General features: G+C 43.6%; 1 long non-coding RNA gene and 2 pseudogenes across 2 annotated transcripts; 2 read left to right on the forward strand and 1 right to left on the reverse strand.

The window, feature by feature from the left end:
• Positions 1-434: 434 nt before the first annotated feature.
• Positions 435-1,006, reverse strand: LOC147439204 (uncharacterized; annotated as a pseudogene). The gene is made up of 2 exons (XR_015184463.1): positions 874-1,006; positions 435-729 (listed from the first exon to the last, which is right to left on the reverse strand). The product of XR_015184463.1 is annotated as an uncharacterized LOC147439204 (transcript).
• A 12,211-nt stretch (positions 1,007-13,217) lies between these two features.
• Positions 13,218-17,807, forward strand: LOC147439205 (uncharacterized; annotated as a pseudogene).
• A 274-nt stretch (positions 17,808-18,081) lies between these two features.
• LOC147439206 (uncharacterized) lies at positions 18,082-19,518 on the forward strand. The gene is made up of 3 exons (XR_015184559.1): positions 18,082-18,985; positions 19,092-19,204; positions 19,292-19,518. It is a non-coding gene; the product is annotated as an uncharacterized LOC147439206 (long non-coding RNA).
• The last annotated feature ends 319 nt before the right edge of the window (positions 19,519-19,837 follow it).

Here is a 19,837-nt window from a genome sequence, read left to right on the forward strand (position 1 = left end):
AATTTTTCTCATGTAGGAAAACGGAGTCTTTTCCAGTGTTTTTCATACAATGAATAACATCATGCGCTTCGGTTCGAGAGGCACCACATGCCTAGCTAGGTACGATTGTGGGCAGGGGACCCCCGGTCTGGATCCCTGGCCCCCCCACCGGGCCGACGGTCCCCTGTCCCCAACCGTACCTAGCTAGGCATGCGGTGCCTCCCTCACAGAAGCTCATGATGTTGAGGTAAGTCACAATGTGGGAATTATTGTGAGAATTTGTCCAAAACTTAATTAGGAGTTAGGAGAAATGTATGTGTACTCACCATGAATAGAAAGAAAAAAGTGAAGTCATCACCGTAAGCTTTGCCCTTCCCGCAAGCCAAAAAAGACAATGTAATTAGGAACCAAGAGAGCAACCAATGGAGAATATAACACAATAAATCAACCGATTCTTGAACAGAAACGATTACGAAGATACCACAATAAGTCCAGGCTTAACTTGTCTCTGGGCATAGTTGGATTAGAAAAGCCGTAAGAACTGATCAGGACGTCCTTCTTGGGTAAAATGTCAATGGAAATGGTTAATTAGGATGGCCGGCGGCAGTTGCATGGGTGGCGATTTGGGCGAGGAGGTGCTGTCTGGCACGAACTCTTGCTGCCCCTCCAGCATCTGCATGCATTCATCAGCACAGATGTAGTCCGGCCGCGCCAATGCCTTCCTCACATGATCAACCTTCGCATCACTATCTGCAGCATGTACACCGTAAAGGCCAAATTACTTCAGTCGTGACAGAACAAACGCTGCCGCCATTGATCAAGCGCGCGCGCGCGCGCGTGTGTGTGTGTGTGTAACGGAGGGAGAGAGAGAGAGAGAGAGAGAGACATACATACCTAGTGCAGTAATTCCCGGACGTGTGGCCTCCACACGCACACTCACAATCGTCATCATGTAAGGGACTGCCAGCATCAGCAGCAGCAGGGCCGTCACTCCCCTTTCGCTAATAATATTCCTGGCAATTGCCATGATTACTTGAAGCAACTGTAGCTTAAGCACTAAAAACGCAGCAGTGAAACAGAACTTATTAACACTATCTTCTGTTTCTACTACTGGCTCCACTTTTATTGTATTCATTACTTCTGAAGATGCTCTCTGAGATTCCTTCTCTCTCCTCTCAAACTACCCTTACAAAAGAGTTATTCATATTCGAATCCCCACCAACCCAGTAAACGCCCTATCAATCCTCTTGTAACCACTTTCGTGCCTAGGTGACGTTGCTCCATGGAGCTCGACGTATAATTTAATAAAAAACAAATCTTGCGTTCACATCTGCATGTCGGCTCCCCTTCTATCTCCTCTGAGTGCTACCATACTCTCCCGTTCTCTCTCCTCTGCACGTTGTAATCAGGATACCCTTGTGCACTGCAATCGAGACCTTGACGACGCTACTCTTACTTCTCTGCGCATTTGACAACTGCCAACCCCTGTCACGTCTTGCATTAAAAGCAGTACCGCATGCAGGACGCCCACCTTATCTGACGGCGCGAACTCAGGTTCTAGCGGGCGAACTGACATTGATCTGGCGACGGACGGCAATTTCCACTTAGCAAAGCTGCAGGAGAATCGCCCTTGATTCCCCATGATTCTCCTCTTAATTTCCTTTCAATAAATTGAATCACCTACTTGCGCTTTTATATTTTCCTTTCTTCGCAGTTGCCAGACGCCCCTCCTCGTCACTAAATGACACCTCCTTTTGGGAGGTGGGATCAATGGTTCACGATCAGTGATTGATTGTGACCGTTGGATTGCTTAGGGAATGCAAAATATTCCCACTTTTCTGGTTCCAAAGCTTGAACCAGCTATCCTCTTCTCCTTGGCATTGACTCTATCCACTAAGCTATCGGCAACGCGTCCGTTGAAAGGTAGGTGTGAGTTTATAGATCACGACGTCACAGCCTAGTTCACATTGAGTTCACATTGAGTTCACATGAAATTTGGCGTGGTATGTATACCCTCCCAAGTTCACACCAAGATCACACTTAGTTCACGTCGAGTTCACACCAAATTCGGTCTACCTCCCAAGTTCACTCTCAGTTCACACCTAGTTCAAAGGGGATTGGACGACCCGGATTGCACCCGCCTCACGACGCCTAGTGTGGGTCATTGATCCCACCTCCCTAGGTCTATGTCAATTAGTGACGAGGCCTCTCGTCCCTCATTCTGCAGGCTTTCAGGTTTAACTATGATAAATGCACACACACTACTTATATGCCCCAACATGAGAGGGGGTTAGGAGTTCTTTGTCAAACCCCCAAAACCCCCTATCGTGAGCTGCTCACAGGAGTAATTATCCCCTCCCTCTCAGAACACAGCCACGTGTAGGGTTATAAAAAATTAAAAATTTTGAAATTTAAAATATTATGGAAATTCTTGTGCACTCGTATCTCTATTAAGTATTGTCGTGCTCGTTTGAGGACTCCAAATAGACTCATAGAGCAAGGCTCACGTCCTTAGAAGGTTAAATTTCAATAAAAAAGGTCAAGAAAGGAGTTTCTTACTAGGTGCCACTATTGCATGCAGCATGTGTGTGTGTGTGAGTGAGAGAGAGAGAGAGAGAGAGAGAGAGAGAGAGAGAGAGAGAGAGAGAGAGAGCAAGGGATGGCGAGCTTGATGCTAGGGTTTGGGAACTCTGCAATGTCGTAGTGCTCGTCGTCTTGCATTCCTTCTTGCGTTCTAGTACTATGGATTTTACCCCCCCTGCTTTTCAACTAGACCCTCTTACTGCCGTGGGGCACTATGTGTTGGGTAAGAGGTCGGATGATTATATGATCCTCAAGTCATGGCTAACCTATTGAAGGATGTCCTCACCCCACAACCTGAGATCAAGGGGGAACAATAGGTTTGCCTAAACTCATCCATTGTGTGGTCTCACCTTTGTGTTTTTTGCAAAAGGGCTTTGTTCCTCACTTTTTTACCCAGTGTCTCACCTCGCTGCTATCGTATATGAGACAGACGCATGCTTTGAACGTCCTATGGTTGATAATAAATTCTTCTCAGGGTTTGGCTTGTTTGAGGTTTTGTTCTTTAAAGCCGAGGAAAAAGGAGGTCTGTTGAGTGCTTTTACTGTGATCTTGTGTGGGCAAGCCATCCATATCATTCCATGGCAGCGGATAAAGGTGATTAAGGATGAATTGTTAACCAAGTTCCTAGTTCGAGTGGAGCTTGTGGATTCCAACATTCTCGTGGCCATGCATAGGCAGACTAGCAGCCTCATTGGGCAAGGTACTGTTTTCCACAACCATCCGTTGTCCTAATAGAATCAATAAAGCCTGTGTGTTATGGCAAACTGACTAGAAGTTTCCTAGAACTTTGAAAATCGATTTTGATACAGTTGGGAAGCTTGTCATGTATCTTAAAATGGGGCAAACTCGCTGGAGCCTGCTTACTCTATGGGATTCTAAGGCACTTTTCCAAAAATTGTCCTTTGGTGAACAAGGTGGTGAACCTTATCCCCTCATACCCTGGCAACAAAACGTTGGTGCCTAAGGAGAACATTTATGGTACAACTCTAGGGAAAGGAGAACCTTTAGGCTCTCATAACACTCCCAATGTTAACCACCCTATCCCATCTAACTTAAGGAAAATTCTTTGGGAATGGCTAGATTATGTGCATCTGTAGTCAAGTCTTGTTGGAGGATATTTCAATTTGGTGTGTTCTGCTAGGGACACCACTTCCTGCTACTGTTATGTCCCACTCAGTGTTAAGTATGGAGCCTGATTTACCCTTGTAATTTTCTGTGGTAAAAACGCACATTTGTAAGGCCCCCATTATGAGGAGAAGCCATCGTGCGTGAAGAAAAATCACTCACCGGAAACCAAAATTTTCATGGACAAGAATCAGGGGCAACTTTAAAGGCCTCGGGGGCGGAGGCCCCCGAGACTTTTTTTCGCCGGAATATTCTTTTTCGCCGGATTATTATGGCCAGACGGCGGCCGGAAAGTGGTCGGAAAACAACCGGTCGGTTGGCCGGTGGCCGGTAGTCAATGGCCGGTGGCCGGTGGTCGGAAGTCAATGGCCGGTGGCCGGTGGCCGAATTCAAAAGCGGACTTGTCTTCTCAAGGGAGGCCACACATGGGCGGATTGGAGGGTCCGATTTGGACTTATTCGCACAAGGGCGGCTACACATGGCTGTCTCTCATAAGAGAGGGCAACCCTTTTGGCCTATAAAAGGAGGCCATTTCTACACACATTTCATAGTGTGAAGTTGATGCAACAAGGTGAGTGTGAGGTGGTGAGAGTGAAGCAAGGAGGGAGCTCCATTAAGGGTATAATCCCTTTGTAAACTACTTCTTGTTTTGAAGTACTAAAGCCATTGAGTGGCTGCTTTCCCGTGGACGTAGCCCACATTGGGTGAACCACGTATATCGTGTGTACTCTCTCTCTCTCTCTCTCTCTCTCTCTCTCTCTCTCTCTCTCTCTCTCTACTCTATAATCTCGTGTATATAAATCTGTCTCTCTCCATTAAGTAATCTACTCAATTATCTATTTAGCTACGTCTTATTTCCTAACAACTGGTATCAGAGCAAGGTTTGCTCGTAGCTAAATTATCTCAAGGAAAGGATTCCTTGAAGTGAGTGGGAGTTATGGCGGAGGAAGGGAAGCTCAAGATTGAGAAGTTCAACGGCAAAAACTACCAACATTGGAAGATGCAGATTGAAGACTATCTCTACCAGAAGGACCTCTATTTGCCACTAGGCGGTCTTGCGAAGCCCGCAACAATGGCAGATGAAGCATGGATTGTCCTTGATCGAAAGGCACTGGGAACAATCCGGTTAAGCTTGGCGTCAACAGTGGCCTTTAATGTTTCGGAGATGAAGACCACGGAGGACTTGATGAAGTCACTTGACGACTTCTACGAGAAACCATCGGCATCCAATAAGGTATTTCTTATGAAGCGCTTGTTCAATCTAAAGATGGCAGAGAATGGTTCAGTTGCAAAACACCTAAATGACTTTAACACAAACATAAGTCAACTTCGATCAGTGAAAATCAATTTCGATGACGAAGTGCGAGCTCTCCTTATACTATCATCTCTACCGGATAGTTGGGACAGCCTTGTGATGGCTGTAAGTAATTCTATCTCTGGCACAAATACTATTAAGTTTGATGATGTTGTGGGTGTTCTCCTAAGCGAGGAAATGCGAAGGAGAAGCACAGGAGAATCATCAAGTGCTGCACTATCAGTGGAAACAAGAGGAAGGCTTAAGGAGAGGTTCAAAAACCAAAAGGGTCGTGATCGCTCAAGGCGGAGCAAGTCACGCACAAAGTCAGTTCTTGAATGTTGGAACTGCGGAAAGAAGGGCCACGTCAAGAAGGATTGTTGGTCCAAGAAGAAGAAGGAGACAGAGTCTCAAGACAACAAGCCAACATCGGAGGCCAATGTGGCAGGTAAAGTAGAGCAAGATGCTCTAATTCTCTCATTAGACAATGTGTCTAATTCCTGGATAGTAGATTCCGGGGCTTCATTCCATGCGACACCATACAAGCAACATTTCCAAGACTACACCAAAGGTAATTTTGGGTATGTATACTTGGGAGATGATGAAGCTTGTGAGATTGTCGGCAAAGGTACAGTTTCTGTCAAAACTGCTAACGGAAATGAATGGAAGCTTAAAGATGTTAGGCATGTTCCTTCTCTTCGCAAAAATTTGATCTCTACAGGACAATTGGACGATGAAGGTCACAACATTGCATTCGGAAACAAACGGTGGAAGATCTCAAAGGGATCTTTGGTGGTTGCCAAGGGTGAAAAAGTCGGTACACTTTACTTGTGTACTGTTAGCACGCAACCTTCAGCTTGTGCAGCAACTACAGAAGTTGACAGTGCGGTGTGGCACTACCGACTTGGGCATATGAGTGCCAAAGGAATGCAAATCCTTCAAACAAAGAAGCTTCTACCAGGTTTGAAAGAAGTGGACTTAGAGTTCTATGAAGATTGTGTTTATGGTAAACAAAAGAGGGTAAAATTTCAAAAATCAGGAAATGAAAGAAAAAATAAAAAACTTGAGTTGGTTCATTCTGATGTTTGGGGTCCTGCAAGTACACCATCACTTGGTGGCTCATTGTACTATGTAACATTCATAGACGATGCGACTAGAAAAACATGGGTTTATGTCATGAAGAATAAATCCGATGTATTTTCCATATTTCAAAGGTGGAAAGCCTTTGTGGAGAATGAAACAGGTACCAAGGTTAAATGCCTCAGATCCGACAATGGAGGCGAATATTGCAGCCAAGCTTTTGAAAGCTTTTGTGCTAGCAATGGCATTCGGAGGCAAAGGACAACCCCAAGGACACCTCAACAAAATGGGATTTCGGAAAGGATGAACAGGACAATCATAGAACGAGCACGAAGCATGCGGCTACATGCAGGCCTACCGCTTGAGCTTTGGGCGAAAGCTGTAAGTACGTCTGTGTACTTAATCAATCGGTCACCCTCAACGGCATTGGATGGGGGAGTTTCAGAAGAGGCATGGACAGGTAAACCGGTGAATTATGCATTTCTCAAAGTGTTTGGGTGTGAGGCTTTCATGCACATAGATAGAAGCCTAAGATCAAAGTTAGATGCAAAGTCCAAAAAGTGTTTCTTCATTGGCTATGGAGAAGGAGACTTTGGGTATCGCCTATGGAATCCTGAAGATGGTAAAATCTTAAGGAGTAGGGATGTAATTTTTAACAAACAAAATATGTACAAAGATTACTTGGAAAGAAAACAAACAAAAGAAACAGGTGATGAGTACATGGAGCTTGAGGACGGTGAAGACTCAAGGACTGCAAACGGTGACAATGTGCAACAACGTCAACCAAATGACGAGCCTCAACCTATTCCCCGAAGATCTACAAGAGCAAGTAGACCTCCAGAAAGGTTTGTTCCTTCCTTCAACCATCTCTTGATCTCAGATTCTGGAGAGCCGGAATCATATGAAGAAGCTATGCAACATGAATCCAAAGAAGAATGGACGAAGAGCATGCAAGTGGAGATGGACTCACTACATCACAACCAAACATGGGAGTTGGTTGAGTTGCCTAAAGGTAAGCGGGCACTTCAAAACAAATGGGTGTACAAGCTAAAGGAAGAAGAAGGTGGGAAGAAAAGGTACAAGTCTAGGCTTGTGGTAAAAGGTTTTTCTCAAAAGAAAGGTATTGACTTCAATGAAATATTTTCTCCTGTTGTAAAAATGAACTCAATTAGGCTTGTCTTAAGCCTTGTGGCTGCTCATGATCTAAATCTCGAGCAAATGGATGTAAATACGGCATTCCCTCATGGTGACTTAGAGGAGGAAATCTACATGCTTCAACCAAAGGGGTATGAAGTAAAAGGTAAGGAGAAAATGGTTTGCAGATTAAAGAAGAGCTTGTATGGTTTAAAGCAAGCATCAAGACAATGGTACTTGAAGTTTGATCGATGGATGTTGGATCATGGATTCACAAGATGCAACTCGGATCACAGCGTCTACACGAAGAATTTGGGAGATGGGAAATTCATCATCCTAATGTTGTATGTTGATGACATGTTGATTGCAAGTGCTAACATGCAAGACATCAAAGACCTAAAAGAGGAGCTGTCCAAATCTTTTTCAATGAAAGATTTAGGTGCTGCAAAGAGGATACTTGGTATGAAAATATCAAGGGACAGAACGAAGAAGACAATAAAGCTATCTCAAGAAGATTACATCAAGAAGGTACTAGAAAGGTTTGCAATGCAAAATGCAAAACCAGTTTCTACACCTTTGGCTGGTCATTTTAAACTAACGAAGGATATGTGTCCAAAGACACAAGAAGAGATAGCCTATATGTCTAAAGTTCCATATACTGCAGCGGTAGGTTCTCTAATGTATGCTATGGTCTGGACAAGGCCAGACATTGCACATGCAGTGGGAGTTGTGAGTAGGTTCATGGACAACCCAGGTAAAGAGCATTGGCAAGCTGTGAAGTGGATACTTAGGTATCTAAAAGGGACAACAACAAATGCTTTGTATTTTGGAGGAACTGATATTTTTCTAGAAGGGTATGCTGATGCAGATATGGCAGGTGACAAAGATACTCGAAGGAGCACTACTGGCTATGTGTTCACGGTTGGAGGCACAGCAGTAAGCTGGGCTTCAAAGTTGCAGAAAGTGGTTTCACTTTCTACCACGGAAGCAGAGTATGTAGCAATGACAGAGGCAAGCAAAGAAATTATGTGGCTTCACAGATTCTTAGAAGAGCTTGGATTCAAACAAGACAATTGTGTCTTGTACAGTGATAGCCAAAGCGCTATCCATCTTGCGAAGAACTCAGCCTTTCATTCAAGGACAAAGCACATTGAGGTGAGATATCACTTCATACGCACTCTTTTGGAAGAGGGACAACTAAAGCTAGGAAAAGTGCATACAAGTGAAAATCCTGCAGACATGTTTACAAAGGTGGTCGGAAAGTGGTCGGAAAACAACCGGTCGGTTGGCCGGTGGCCGGTAGTCAATGGCCGGTGGCCGGTGGTCGGAAGTCAATGGCCGGTGGCCGGTGGCCGTATTCAAAAGCGGACTTGTCTTCTCAAGGGAGGCCACACATGGGCGGATTGGAGGGTCCGATTTGGACTTATTCGCACAAGGGCGGCTACACATGGCTGTCTCTCATAAGAGAGGGCAACCCTTTTGGCCTATAAAAGGAGGCCATTTCTACACACATTTCATAGTGTGAAGTTGATGCAACAAGGTGAGTGTGAGGTGGTGAGAGTGAAGCAAGGAGGGAGCTCCATTAAGGGTATAATCCCTTTGTAAACTACTTCTTGTTTTGAAGTACTAAAGCCATTGAGTGGCTGCTTTCCCGTGGACGTAGCCCACATTGGGTGAACCACGTATATCGTGTGTACTCTCTCTCTCTCTCTCTACTCTATAATCTCGTGTATATAAATCTGTCTCTCTCCATTAAGTAATCTACTCAATTATCTATTTAGCTACGTCTTATTTCCTAACACTCAGAAGCCCCCAGCTAGGATGATTTAACCTCTGGTAATCAGAATGACGCATGGCTTACTCATGGGCATCTACATAATGGATACACATTTCATTCTCAATCCCATAAATCTTCATGGTCTAGACTTGATAGATTGTATTTTATTGAAACTGATTGGGTACCAACTTTTTCTTATTTGAATGTTGAAATTCAAGTGTCTCTCTTTGACCACTTTACTTTGGTTCTAAGCCTGAATAATGTTGATATGCAATCTTTTCATATTGTGGGGTCTAGTAGGCCTCCTATGATTAATAATACATTGTTGCAGAACCATGGTTTTAAACATGCAGTGTGCCATGCATTAGAAATTTCTTTAGTACAATATGGTATGCAGGAACCAATGCAGACTTGGCTACAATTCTGTGCGAAGATGCAACATTGCCTTAGACTTACTAGGAAGAGGGTAGCCAAAGAAAAAACTAGGGATGTAAAATATGCTGCAAAAAATGTAAGATCAATTATGGCTCAAGATGTAAAACAGTTGAGTGATAGGGACATTGATGTGCTTAGGGATGCTAGACAGAAGCTTAAACAATTTGAGGCATAGAGAGCAGCTAGAGCAAGGCTTCTATGCAGGCAGCATGAGCTCAAGGATACATTGCTCATCTAAAACTTTTTTCAAAAAGCTATAGACTAAGCATGCTAAGGAATGCATTGAAAACTTCATCACTGAGGATGGGAGATCCATCTCTGAATCAATCAACATTATGGAGGAATGCAAAACCAATAGACAAGCTATCTGAAAGAGAGCAGGCTATTGAGTTCTTGATTTTTGTAGTGGATCAATGCATTGAAGAATGTAATGCTAAGAGATTGGAAGAACCCTTTGAGGTGAAGGAAATTCTATGGGCCCTTAAAAAATTGGGCAATGATAAAACACCAGGGATCTGTGGTCATACCAAGGAATTTATATTGGAATTTTGGGAACAATGGAATCCATGAATAATGGAAGTCACAAATAAGATATGGCGGTCTCAATGCATGGATCCATTGGTGAAACAAGGGTTCATCAAGCTGTTTCCTAAGAAAAGCTTTCCTACAGCTTTATCAAACTAGAGACCCATAAGAATGATAGGACTTTTGTATAAAATAATGGCCAATGCCATAGCAATCAGGATCTCCCCATTTCTCAAGAAACATTTTCATGAGGCTCAAATAGGGTTCATTAGGGGTAGATCTATCTTTGATAACATCTTAACTGTGATGTTGGGAATTTGAGGCATGTCAAAAATTCAACCAGAAAGTGGTTATGATGCAACTGGATTTCGCCAAAGAATCTTACTCTATTCTTTGGAACTTTGTAGTTAAAGTTATGGCAAAATTTGGATTTGGGGAGAAAAATTGCATCTTGCATTGTGTTACTTGGGGAGGGATCCACTTATAACATCTTGGTTAATGGCATATTGTCCCATTAGGAAAATTATGAACCCTCTAGGGACCCTTTGGGGTTAAGGTTAGAGGCCAGCCAATGAGAAGAGGGTGGTGGACACACTTTATGCCCTCAAAAATGTAGGGGGACAAAGTAGTCTTACACTTCTTAATGGGCTCTTACCTAATGAGAAGGTATGGGGGGAGGGGGTGGGCCATATGGAACCTCCAACTTCTCTCCTTTTTTATCCGGTTCTGAAAAAATCCCAAAATTTTGAAATTTTCCAAAATTTTCAAAACTCAAATCTTACCTTCTTAAAACACCCCTAACTCTCTTTTATGGTCAAAAAAGCATTTTTTGACCTCAAAAAGTCAAAACGTGCACCTAAAAACCCTAAAAGTCAAATTAAAAAAAAATTGAACAATATTTTTTTACTATCCAGAGCCCCCCCAAAAGTAGTTCTTAAGAAAAAAGTGATTTTCTCTCTCTAGAATCCCTTTTCCAACCCCTCCTTGGTTGCAACCATCACACTCACCCTCTACTCCAACACACTCTCTCTAAACCATCTCCATTGCTTTAACAACGAAGCTCCTCTCTCCTCCCCTACCACATCCCATTGCCACACCAAGCAAGGGTTATCCACCTTCTCCTCCCATAATCCATTGCCACAACAAGCAAGGGTTAACCACCTTCTCCTATCACTTTATCCCACCTACATTGTAACAACAAGCAATGTCTTGCTCCTCCTCCTAATTTTCTTTGTTCAACCATGGCTAGCTCTACTTCTCAATGGGGGTGCCACAAGAGTTCACCAATGGTGCTTGGATATACATGCAACCATATGCTATTGGCCCTCATCGTGTGCGAAATTGTGCAAACTTGGATCATCATTGAAAAGGAATGCTCCTTGGCTTCAAGAACCGCAAAGACAAGGGGACCGTAGCCATTGTGCAACATGTTTTCTCAATGTCAAGCATGCAATTGCAACAACCACCTTGATTTACAACACATTGTAAGTACATGTTTTGAGAGTACAAAGCTAGGTGTGAAATCACAATGTAATGTTATTATGGATTCCTTAAGATTTTCCATGCATTTATAGTCATGTTTCCATCCACATTGGTGGAGGATCAGCCACTACATAGTCTCTCCGGCACATTCAATGCTATACATGTGAATTGGAGCAACAATGTTCGCACATCTTTGCCCAACCAAACTGGTTCAAAGAAGGGTTTTCTTCTATTCTCACTCCTATATTGTGTCTACTTCTACACAAGATTTTGGAATGCTTGAACCCATCAAAGTAACTTCCTTATTAAGTATGGAGTGGCCGGTGCCAGATTTGTGGTCGGTAGCATCTTTCAAGCAAAAGATGATAATAGATGTCCAAAACTCTTTGAAATACTCTAAAGCTTCTAGGTTTGTGGGCTTGAGTTGGTGTTTGCCTATTCATTATTTTGTGCACATTTTTTAAGAGTTTGGATTTGTGGAGACTACCACAATGCTTGTATGTAAAGATGTGCATTATGAGGAATTAGAAAGGCTCTAGAAGAGCACGGGCATGCACAATGGAGACCGGTACCGTTGTAAGGTTGGAGCTTCAGGTATTGGAATGCGCTATTTGAAATCCCACACCTCCTTGTACATACAATTCCACTATGATCGTTGGATGTGCAAGCTTGGAGTGTGGACTCCCTTACAGAGTGTAGACGGCGCTATTGCAAGCTTTGAGATTGCAGTGAGGATGCCCAATGATGCTTTGGAGGCAGTCCAAGTGAATAAGCACTGGACTCTCAGTAATGTGGAGAAATTTGGTTATTATGGGTTTTGAGGCCCTTCAACAAGCGCATTTGTTTACAAGGTCACAAGGTGAGAATCCTTCCACCACATTTTCAATACATCATAGTTTGTCGATCATTGGATGATTATTGTAATGAGTGTCCGTAGATTGGGAAGAGAATGGAAGACAAATTGAAGGTCGAGAAAGAGTGGGGCATGGACGGAACTATGCTATCGCTCTTATAACTTTGTAACTCTTGCAATTTTGAAAACAATACCCAATGTAATCAACATGATTTGCTTCGGCAAATCATGTCTTTGAATATAATTTTTCACATTGAGATGAGCGATCATTTTTTCGTGAAAGTGTCTTTTTTTTAATGAAAAAAATTCTTTAAAAAAGGGACCATTATAAAAGAGGGGCCGCATAACTCATTCACACTTTTCACTTTTGCAACTCTTGAGCTCCTCCACTCTCTATCTGCACCCCAAGCTAGACATGGACGCCTCCACAGCCTCTGCATCTGCACCCACATCCACCCCTTTGTCACGCTTCCTCCTCTTCCTTGAGGACACCAAATACAAAGGGAAGTTGAACCTCCACACCTTCTTTACTCGTCTCCTTGACCTTGACGCTGTTCGAAGTTTTTTGGTTTGATGTTTGCCAGCCCATGTATATATGGTTTTTTGGTTTGATGTTTGCCAGCCCATGTATATATGGTGTGCTTGATTTTCCCACTTTTGAGTGTGCTAAGGATGCTTGTACAGTGCTAGGCAATGTTAGTCTCTGATGCATGCTCTTGGCTCTCATCATCACAAGAACCATGGAGCCTCTCTTTTCTTCCCCCACCATCCTCATGCCTATAGACGACCCCTGCAAGGTTATCTTCGAAAGTGTGCCGCCAAAAGCATGCCAAAAAGAGACCCTATCTTTAGTGCTGTTCCGATTTCACATTACTTGTGATATGGTTTCTCACATGCAGGTTCGTGCCAGAATTTAATCTTTGATGCTCCTTTTTCTGAATAGCCTTACGGTAGTTCGGCCATCAATCCTATACCTTCTCCTGGAGCAAATTACAAAAGCTTTGGTGAGAGGTGACCTAGCACGAGTTGAATTGTAATGTTAGAATTTGGCAAGTGGCGGGTAATGATGGGCAGTATGGGCCTGCATGTGCAGAAGCCTCAAAGGAGAAAGGGGGTGAGAGAGAGCATACAGAGTGTAGGCGAGGACTCAGGAGATAGAAAAAGCCCGGAATCCGTACACTACAGAAGGGGAGTTGATTGAAGAGGCAGGAGAGTGTGCGCTCAGAGGGGTCGCGATGCTCAGCACATAAAGAGGGAGCTTCAACCAGGGGGAGGGCGACCAACTGAGAAAGTAGCGCACAGAAAAATCCTTGAGATCGCAGGCAACCCACCTCGGATGATCAACTGAAGGAGTGGCAATTACTGCAAGAGAGACTGAGGGCCCTGCAGATAGGGACACCCGTGAGAAGGTCTTGAAGGCGAGTGAAAGCCAAGCAGAAAATGGGTGCCAAGGGTTGGCGCTACCAAGAAATCAGACAAGGCTTTGAAGGAGAGCGTTAAGGGTTGGGGGACCTCCATATGTAGGGGATGTCAGCTTGGAGCATGGGGACAATTCTGTAAATGGAGAGTACTGAGAGCACAGATTCAGAGGGTGGGCGCTAATTGCCTGTGCTTGTAGCAAGGTCTATCAAGTTGGAAAGCCAAGAAGCAAAAGAGCTCGCCATGAGCAAGAAGGAAAGCTAGCACCAGGGGCTGGATGATCTGTAGAGAGAGGGTGGAAGAAGCCGAGAGTAGCTCAGAGAGAAGGGAGCGGGCTAGGGCTTGCAAGCTGCTCAGAGAAGTCAAACCAGAGAGCTAAAGGGAGAGCTCCAAATCGAGATAAATATCTCTTCTTGGTGTATTATTCGAGCGCTTGCAGGGTTGTTTGCCTATACACCTCTCGCCTTGTCATAGAAAGATTTGCAATGTACACCTTGTCTATAGTATTCTCTAGCCCGTAAGTGTTGGATTTGATTACCCATTCAAGAGCCTTGTGTTGTTGGTGTATGAAAGAGACTATAGAGATGAAAGGTTCATTATCTATTTTGGTCAACCACAAGTGAGTACATAATTGTTTCGTGGTTTAGTGGAGCACCTAGGCTTGGGTTGACAGCATGATATGGTCTTCACAGTGGTAGTTGTAGGGTTTGAGCAGATAGATTTGTGATCCCGGATTGGCAGAGGGGCCAAGCTATAGAGGTGTTTTTCTCCGGCATTCTCCTGTCATGTTTTTGGTGCCCCGCCACTGAGGAGCTAGTTTAAGTACCTTCAGATAGATATTTGGGAGGTGGTTACATATTCAAAAGCGCAAAGGTTGATCAAGATTTCGAATGGATGCAAGTGAGGTCTATCATGTATATTGCTTTTGTGGAAAGAAAATTGAAGATGTACAGTCATGGGTGGCTTTAAATGATGATTTACTTTTGGAGCTTGGCATGTATGATGATGAGGAAAAGGCTGATTTTATGTATCAGGGCTTGTGCGAAGATGCTTTGCGGTTTTACAAAAGTCTTCCTAGACATGTGCAATACAATTGGCAATTGATGAAGGTGGCTTTGCTAAAGCGTTATGTAGAGCTCAAGGTGCCGGTCATGCATTCTCGATACTTTTATGGTACAAATGAGGAATGCATAAAGTCTTGGATTGCACAAGTGGAAGAAGAAATGACACATCTTCACATAGTAGATTGATGAGGCAAGAGCAGATTTTTCTTCCCAGGACTTGTCTAGTGATGCTTTCGTCTTTATCCATATGCTTCCTGATGATTAGCACCATAATTGGTTGGCTTTGAAGTTTTCATTGCTAATGCGTTATTGGAGGCTGCCAAAGCCCAAGGATCCAACAGAGAGTTCTCTTGTCGCTACTTTTCAATTATTGCAAAATGAGTTTTGGAGAATGTTGCAGAGTCCATTTGATGTTGATGCATATTGTGATGATAATGCGTATCATCTATCAGATTTGCATGTAGATAGAGGTTTACAAGTGGTTGATGAGGCTTCAGTCAAGTTGTTTGATGGTGATAATTTATCTGAGAGTGGCTATTGTAGCAATTTGGAATCTAATGATTATAGTGCAAGCTTGTTCTCTGTTGCTGGCAAGTCTATGGATTGTATTCCAATTGATGGAGCATTTACTGATGAGGGGTATTCTTGTGATGACTCTACAATATTTGACCTCTCTCCATACACGAGAAGCATCAGATCAGGATGTCTAGATGAGGCTCGTAATGCTAAAGAAGGAATTCAGGCTTTGGAATCCTTTGATGTGAGGGAAGATTCATGTAGGGAAACTTATCATAAATATAATGCATGTGACCCTTCCTGTGATGCTTGTCATCTTACAAGTTCTTTGCCTCTTGCTATTGACGCTGATGACTGTGAGGAAAGCGATGATGCTCCTGATGCATACTCTAAGTACAATGTAGTGTTTGTAGATGATCGACCTTTGTCTCATGACGAAGAGGCTTCTGATCGAGGTTCTAGCCATCCTGCTTTTATGTATAGAGATGTGGATACTCATGATGTGGGTTCATCTCAAACCCCTAGTGTGGATACATTTGCTGATGATAAAGCACATTGGGGTTTTGATTTACCTGTTTTGGAAATGGATGCAGATATGACCAGCTATGTCGAGAAGGCTTCTGAGAGATTGCAAATTTTAAGAGGAACTGATCAGACATATAATTGTGGGATGTTGAATACACTGTTTTTCCACGAAGTTGAGGGTGCTGGTAGCAATAAAGAAGAGTCTAATGGTCAGCAAATTTATGATGAATTTGGTAGTGATGTGCTTCCGAATAGGGTGGATTTGGTGGTTGAATTTGGTCATGTATGCTCCGACATGGTGAGCTGGTCTGAGACCGATAGCAAGAATAGTCAAAAGGGGCAGTCAAATGAATCTACGTATGTACGAGCGCTTAAGGCTAAATTCAATATGATGTTACAAGAACTGCCAGATGTTTGTCAGCATCAGTCATCCCGGGTGAAAAGTCTGTATATGAGTTGTATCCATATAATTCTTTTGGTCATGAAGACAAACTGCAAACACAAAAATTCATTTTATGCAATAGTGCTGATGTTTATGAAACTACACCTGCATCGCTGCTCTATGAAGATTTTTGTCTTCCTTTGATTATGTGGGATTTGCCTACCTTTGTGTGGGATCCAGGTGGAAGGTTATGAGCATCTGCTATTGTTCCTGCTGAGCATGAATGCTCTAGCAGGCTAGAGGGGTTGGCAAACTATGTTCGGAGTTTTTTGGTTTGATGTTTGCCAGCCCATGTATATATGGTGTGCTTGACTTTCCCACTTTTGAGTGTGCTAAGGCTGCTTGTATAGTGCTATGTAATGTTAGTCTCTGATGCGTGCTCTTGGCTCTCATCATCAGAGGAACCATGGAGCCTCTCTTTTCTTTCCCCACCATCTTCATGCCTATAGATGACCCCTGTAAGGTTATCTTCGAAAGTGTGCTTCCAAAAGCATGTTAGAAAGTGACCCTATCTTCAGTGCTGTTCCGAGTTCACATTACTTGTGATATGATTTCTCACATGCAGGTTCGTGCCTGAATTCAATCTTTGATGCTCCTTTTTCTGAATAGCCTTATGGTAGTTCGGCCATCAATCCTAGACCTTTCCCTTGGAGAAAATTACAAAAGCTTTGGTGAGAGGTGACTTAGCACAAGTTGAATTGTAATGTTAGAATTTGGCAAGTGGTGGTAATGATGGGCAGTATGGGCATGCAAGTGCAGAAGCTGCCAAGGAGAAAGGGGGCGAGAGAGAGCATACAGAGCGTGGGCTAGGACTCAGGAAATAGAAAAAGCCCGGAATCTGTACACTACAGAAGGGGACTTGATTGAAGAGGGAGGAGAGTGTGCGCTCAGAGGGGTCGCGATGCTCAGCGCATAAAGAGGGAGCTTCAACCAAGGGGAGGGCGACCAACTGAGAAAGTAGCGCACAGAAAAAGCCTTGAGATCACAGGCAACCCACCTCGGATGATCAACTGAAGGAGTGGCAATTACTGCAAGAGAGACTGAGGGCCCTGTAGATAGGGACACCCATGAGCAGGTCTTGAAGGCGAGTGAAGGACAAGCAGAGAAGGGGTGCCAAGGGCTGGCGCTACCAAGAAATCAGACAAGTCTTTGAAGGAGAGCGTTAAGGGTTGGGGGGCCTCCATATGCAGGGCATGTCAGCTTGGAGCATGGGGACAATTCTATAAATGGAGAGTACTGAGAGCACAAATTCAGAGGGTGGCCGCTAATTGCATGTGCTTGTAACAAGGTCTATCAAGCTGGAAATCCAAGAAGCAAAAGAGCTCGCCGTGAGCAAGAAGGAAAGATAGCACCAGGGGCTCGATGATCCGTAGAGAGAGGGTGGAAGTCAAACCAGAGAGCTAAAGGGAGAGCTCCAGAGCGAGATAGATATCTTTTCTTGGTGTATTATTCGAGCACTTGCAGGGTTGTTTGCCTATACACCTCTTGCCTTGTCATAGAAAGATTTGCAGTGTACACCTTGTCTATAGTATTCTCTTGCCCGTTAAGTGTTGGATTTGATTACCCATTCAAGAGCCTTGTGTTGTTGGTGTATGAAAGAGACTATAGAGATGAAAGGTTCATTATCTGTTTTGGTCAACCACAAGTGATTACATAACTGTTTCGTGGTTTAGTGGAGCACCTAGGCTTGGGTTGACAGCATGATATGGTCTTCACATTGGTAGTTGTAGGGTTTGAGCAGATAGATTTGTGGTCCCAAATTGGCAGAGAGGCCAAGTTATAGATGTGTTTTTCTCCAGCATTCTCTTGTCAATGCCACAATTGCCCTTTATATGGATGGATTTGCCGAGATTTTTATGTTCATGGAGGAGCACATCATGAAATATTCCGTATCTATCTCCCCATATGCAGGGATCTAGGTGTTTGCGATTTTTTGCGCTCCATACACAAAGGTGATCGCCCATTCTCCAAGCGGTTCCTAAGGTTCCTAGAAATTGTCGTCGATGCAGACAATTTCTTGGACGAGCAAGCCCCAGGGGTATCAGCGCTCAAGAAGTGCAAGGTGGGGGTGGAGTACCTTTCTTGGTTGGCAACATTCATCTTCTTGGTGAGCGAGGAACCTGATATGGAGGAGCTCCATCTACCACACCTTCAGGTTGGGTACTTCATCAAGGACACCAAGCAGTAGGTGATTGACCCCATGAACCTTGAATCAGAAGGACAAACACTTCAGCTTGAGTACCCCAAGGGGCTCAAGGAGGTGGTAGAGAAATCCATCGTCGTGACTGATCCTAGTGACATTATAGTTCCACTACCATCGATGGATGAGGCTATCCCAGATGTGTAAATAAGCCACTTCTCCTCAGTGATACTGGATGGGGAGGAGTATGTGTTTATGCATGATTTAGAGAAAGCATTTGGCATGTTCATGGATGGATGCTTGAGCGTGCTATGCAACAGCACCAAATTTCCCTTAGACAACATGTTAGATGCCCTTGAAAGCAATCTCTTGCTACTTGGGGACTCTGTTGCTGACACTATTGCAGTTGTGTGTGTGGAGATCCTAGTAGCAGAGCGGTTGCATGTAGTTGAGGAAGAATTCCAAGTCACGTAAGCCAATGTTGAGGTAGCTAGGATTCCTATGCCACTACGCAACCCCCCATCTGATGATCCAAAGCTCGTAGCTACGCTGCATGGGAGCATTGACTTGGATGGAAAGGGCAACAAGGAGGAGGACGACAAGGAGGAGGAGGTAAACTCTATCCTAATTTTCATGTTATTTTTTTATCCTTCATTGTCTTTTTTCTCAGCCTTGATTGGTTTATGACAAGACGTCATGGAGGTTGATGATTATGCAGCAAGGACGAGTGGCAAGCGAACGGGCTTTGGACTTCAGTCTTTCCTTGCGCATTACCTATGACAAATCCCCCTGGCGATGTCGCCATTGTCTATAATGAATTTACTCCCCAAGGTCATTTTATGACGTGGTCGTTGAAAACTTTGAGCAAGGTTTTGTGTTTGAGCACCATTACTCAAACTGTGCATCTTGTGTTTCTAGTGTGTAGATCTCTTGTATGCACAGATTTGGAACTGGCTTCCGTGGTAAAGTGCTTGCCCAGATAGGGATACATGCTTCCATTAGCTCAACTGAACAAAAGGCCATAGCAAAGTCTCTCTTGATTGGAGATTTTCCTTACTACGTGCAAGAGAGGCGCCAGGAAATGGTCAAGAAAATTATGAACTCCTCAGATGTATGATGTAAAATCAACTTTTTGGAAGTAATAAAAAATATTTCGAATCGTCTCTCTATCTTGTAAATTCTTCTAAATGTGATCTGTCAATCTTGAAAATTGTTGTGATTGGTGATATGTTTCAATAAGTTGTGTCTTTTGTGCTTGAAGTAACAACGCAGCGGAAGTTGGATGCACGTGGTACTCCTTTCAACTTACCTTAATTCTAGGAAAAGTATAAAACACATCTGAGTGAAAAGAAGTGGTATCTCTATAATAATGCTGCAAAAACAATTTCTTTCACTTATTCTATATTTTTTAAGTATCCTGGTGGGCATTGAAGCCTACCAAGTGCAAAAAAAAAGGGTGGCCAC

The sequence above is a fragment of the Adiantum capillus-veneris genome, chromosome 16 (assembly GCF_014529385.1).
Source record: "Adiantum capillus-veneris isolate H3 chromosome 16, ASM1452938v2, whole genome shotgun sequence".
Taxonomy (NCBI): domain Eukaryota; kingdom Viridiplantae; phylum Streptophyta; class Polypodiopsida; order Polypodiales; family Pteridaceae; genus Adiantum; species Adiantum capillus-veneris.